The sequence below is a fragment of the Littorina saxatilis genome, linkage group LG6 (genome assembly GCF_037325665.1).
Source record: "Littorina saxatilis isolate snail1 linkage group LG6, US_GU_Lsax_2.0, whole genome shotgun sequence".
NCBI lineage: Eukaryota > Metazoa > Mollusca > Gastropoda > Littorinimorpha > Littorinidae > Littorina > Littorina saxatilis.
In genome coordinates this window covers 41374279-41379255 of record NC_090250.1, presented here as the reverse complement: position 1 = coordinate 41379255, position 4977 = coordinate 41374279, and the positions used below count along the sequence as shown (strand labels likewise).

Sequence of the window (4977 nt, the reverse complement as noted above, 5' to 3'; positions counted from 1 at the left end):
GACGAAAAACCGAGGTCCCTTCGTGTACACTACATTGGGGCGTGCACGTTAAAGATCCCACGATTGACAAAAGGGTCTTTCCTGGCAAAATTGTATAGGCATTGATAAAACAATGTCCACAAAAATACCCGTGTGACTTGGAATAATAGGCCGTGAAAAGTAGGATATGCGCCGAAATGGCTGCGATCTGCTGGTCGATGTGAATGCATGATGTATTGTGTAAAAAATTCCATCTCACACGGCATAAATAGATTCCTGCGCCTTGAGTCCGAGTCTGGAGATACGCGCGCGATAGAAGACTTCATATATATATAATCACGTGACCCATAAACCCATCGCCTGTAATTAGATCATACTATTACCGCTTCAGTTCTGAGACATCCTGCTTGCTGGCGCGCGCGCAGAGAAAAAAATTCCCTCTTTATCTTCGCTTCTGATGCTCATCCTATTGTTGTTGGCACTCGGGTTTGTTTGTTTGTTTGCTTAACGCCCAGCCGACCACGAAGGGCCATATCAGGGCGGTGCTGCTTTTGACATATAACGTGCGCCACACACAAGACAGAAGTCGCAGCACAGGCTTCATGTCTCACCCAGTCACATTATTCTGACACCTGACCAACCAGTCCTAGCACTAACCCCATAATGCCAGACGCCAGGCGGAGCAGCCACTAGATTGCCAATTTTAAAGTCTTAGGTATGACCCGGCCGGGGTTCGAACCCACGACCTCCTGATCACGGGGCGGACGCCTTACCACGAGGATTGGAACTCGGGTAACAGGGAGCGAAGGGCAGTGCCCCACCTAGTGATCGAGTGCCACAACCCAGACTTTTCCCTTAATATATACATAGGTTTTAAACTCCTGCTTCCGGATTATACAAAACACATTAAAACATGTATTAAACAATGGCGACTGGACGTGAGAGGGAACAATAAAGAGACCAAAAAGCAATGTACTCACGTTAAAATGACGAACACGGAACGAATAACAGCGACGTTTCGACCTAAGGGTCTTCTTCAGGCACAAAAACACAAAAATACACACACAAAAAAGAAGAAGAAAGACGATAGAACAAATGAAGAGAAGAATAACTGACAAAACAACTGCACTGCACAAACCAACAAATGACAAAGACACAACACTTCGAATTAACCTAAAATAAATCTCATAACAAAATAATTGTGATCATTTTTTTTTTTACAGGAATGTATATGTTTCTGTGTTTGTTTTTGTTTTAATACAAAAAAACCCGTGATCAAATAATCAGAACTCTTTCAAAATACTCTGAATAAAATATATTAAATGCAATAACTTTTTTTTTTTTAATTCAAATAAATGTTTTAGTTTGACTGCATTTGAATAGAAACTGAATTCTGATGAAAGCAGTTACTGTAAAGTCATTTGAAGTCACATGATAAAAATCACATGGTTTAGTTGAGCAGACCACAAAGTGCAGAGCTAAAATATGTGTATGAATCTGTGTGAAAATCCAGTCCGTTTGTCCACAGGGATGCTAGGAAGCAGTCAAATGGGGTCGCTCAATCTGCTCAAATCCAGTCAAATGGGGTCGCACGGGCCGACAAATGGGGACGTCCCCGTTTGTCGGAAGCGTCCCCATTTGACTGCTCTCCAGTGACAATCGTCCCCATTTGTCGGTAAAACCACCTACACACACACACACATACACCACGACCCTCGTCTCGATTCCCCCTCTATGTTAAAACATTTAGTCAAAACTTGACTAAATGTAAAAATGTCCGGGGATATCATTCCCAGGAACTCTCATGTCAAATTTCATAAAGTAGTTTAGTCTGAATCGCTCTACACACACACACACACGGACATACACACACACACACACACACACACACACACACACACACACACACACACACACACACACATACACCACGACCCTCGTATCGATTCCCCCTCTATGTTAAAACATTTAGTCAAAACTTGACTAAATGTAAAAAGAGGGCGGTGACGTAATATGTCTTCAGCCAGGAGTCAAATATTCTCATTAATTTTCTCTGCGGGAGGGAGAAAAAAATCTGCGCGATTTCATAACGCCGCGAAATCACACCCAACCAGTCAAGAAAAGACATATTCGCGCAAACGTCAAACAATTTACTTCGAGGGAGTCGCGCAGTTTACACCAACGAATTATCGTTAAGATCACAGCACCATGACATGCGTGTTTTTATTTTTGATTAATGAGTGTACGTCGATCAAGAAAGCAATAACCTTCACTGCCGTGCGGGCGAAAGGCAATCTCATGTCTATTTTTGATCCTAAGTTTACCCTGCTTATCTAGGCGCCAGTCAGTAGTCTTCCTTGGACTTTAACGCGGTGTTGAGCGCATAACGTTAACGGTCAAGTATGCAGATACCTGATTCGTCGTATCAGCAAGGGGAAGTCCTATCTCTGTAAGTCCTTTAATACGCCCAGTGCTTAGTGAAAGTAAACTCCTGTCAGATATAACGAGTCTTTAACTCTTTTCAGTTCTACTTGGAAAGGATGCCGCACACACATAACAACTGTCCTTCCTTTAATTCACCTCTCTTCACTAATTCCCAACCACAGAAGACGACCATTCGAAAGATTCGTACCAGCAAATAGGACAGACATATTCCGAACATCCTTCATTCCATTCTCCACAGTTTAATGGAATAATTTGCCTGATGTGATTAAAACAACAAATTCAATAAGCGAGTTTAAGCATTATTTACAAAGTCCTGATCATAGTGTACCAGCTTAGTATTATTTTGGAAAACGACAGACAGAAGTTCAACACTGCAGAATGCGTTTAAATATTAGTAACCTTAATTCAGACTTGTGTAAACGCCATCTAAAAGATAACGCACAGTGTGTTTGCGGTGATCCAAATGAAACGGCCGAACATTATTTATTAAACTGCACTTTGTATGCAGATGCTCGTCTGACAACAATCAATTTGTTGCCTGTTCACTTCAGACGCTTGGAAATATTATTAAAAGGTAGCGAGCAATATTCTGTTCGTAATAACATATTGATATTTGAGTCTGTCCAATCGTTTATTGTTAAATCTGGTCGACTGATTTGATGGATGTGTTCACGCATTGATAGTGTATATATGTGTGTGGGCCGGCGTATGTGTACCTCCACACTGCCTCTCTCTGTGTTATCGTATTTGATTACATAAGCAGCGTATACGTAATGATTATTGTCGTTTGTCTCGTATTTTATATGTTAACGAATTTCTCCCTTCCATAAACAATTGTTACATTTACTTGAATTTACATGTTGCATGTCTTAGACTTGATGCTCTCTTCCTATGCGCTTTCGTCCTAGTCTCTCCTTGTGGTTGTTAGTACTTTCTTCCCCCTCCCCCTCCCTTTTCTTTTTTATCTTCTGCAGATTCTTTTGTTCATATTTAGCTCCCCATCCCCATTCTTTCAATTTGTTCTTCTGGTTTATTGTTGTTATGTCCACCATTACGAACATGTGTGTAATTTAGTATTGTTCTGGTCACGTGATATAAGCATTTTGCTTGAGTGCGTGTCCCAGCTGTGTGTTTCGAACTGTTCATGCGAAGAAATTCTGAATACAATTTTGTTTAAACCAACTGTCCTTCCTTTACGCTCTTTTATGTCAACATTGGTCTGACAAGGCGTGTACGTCGAATGACAAATATCATACATACCCTTACTTGAATAAAATGCTATACCAGCCAAAAATAAACCAGAAAATATATCTCTGACAACAACAACAACAACAACAACAACAAAAACAATAACAACCCAATTCATGTCTGCAAAGGAAGCAGGACAGTTCCTGATTTCAGTTCGTATCTAAAGAAGTAGATGCCCATATAGCGAGCACAATTGCATACAGATCTGTCTAAAATCTGTATCATTCTGTTTAATTAACATTCTGCCGGTAAGAAAATGTCTTCTTCAAGCACCTATGATACATGGGTCTTGGCAATGATCGCATTCACGTCTTGCACCATCACCAGCGCAACATCCATTGCTATTTGTAATCCTGCGTTTTGAAGAATTTGAGTGATCGCCTTGGTAAGGCGTCCGCCCTGTGATCGGGAGGGCGTGGGTTCGAACCCCGGCCGAGTCATACCTAAGACTTTAAAATTGGCAATCTAGTGGCTGCTCCGCCTGGCGTCTGGCATTATGGGGTTAGTGCTAGGACTGGTTGGTCCGGTTTCAGAATAATGTGACTGGGTGAGACATTAAGCCTGTGCTGCGACTTCTGTCTTGTGTGTGGCGCACGTGTTATGTCAAAGCAGCACCGCCCTGATATGGCCCTTCGTGGTCGGCTGGGCGTTAAGCAAACAAACAAAGAAAAAGTGATCGCCCTTGATTTCAAAGCATTTACATTTGAGTGTCCGGTAAATTCCCATTCCATGTTTTTAGTGAGTAGAGAATAGCTCGAAAGTCCGGGCGGAATTCCGGCCGGAATTGCGCGAGGACAATAAAAGCTCGGGCGGAATTTCTGACCAATCAACGACGAGAATAGCTCGAAAGTCCGCGCGGAATTCCGGCCGGAATTCCGCGGGGACATGGCGTATCTGGCGTTCCATACATTAAAAGTTCGGGCGGAATTTCTGACCAATCAACGACGAGAAAAGCTCAAAAGTCCGCGCGGAATTCCGCGGGGACATGGCGTATCTGGCGTTCCATAGGTGTCTGCGTGTTTAGGTGTATTCATGCAGCCACCTGCACTTATGGCAGAAAGACCAAGGTCTTTTACGTGCCATTGTGGTGACACGGGGGTGGGACATGGTTTCCGTCTCTGGGTCTGCACATTTAGTTGACCCGTGTCCGTCCCGGCCCGAATTCGAACCAGCGACCTTCCGATCACAAGTCCAGTGCTCTACCAACTGAGCTACCGGGCCCCCGAATTAAAATAAAATGCATTAGTCTCCGCATTTTGTCCGCAGAGAACCTTCTAAATATCACAGACTTGATATATGCGAATG

General features: G+C 42.8%; 1 protein-coding gene across 1 annotated transcript in view; it reads right to left on the bottom strand.

Annotated features, from left to right (window-relative positions):
• The window catches only part of LOC138969231 (uncharacterized), a gene marked incomplete in the record, with an annotated part of 180191 nt that overhangs the window by 48244 nt on the left and 126970 nt on the right, over positions 1 to 4977 (bottom strand).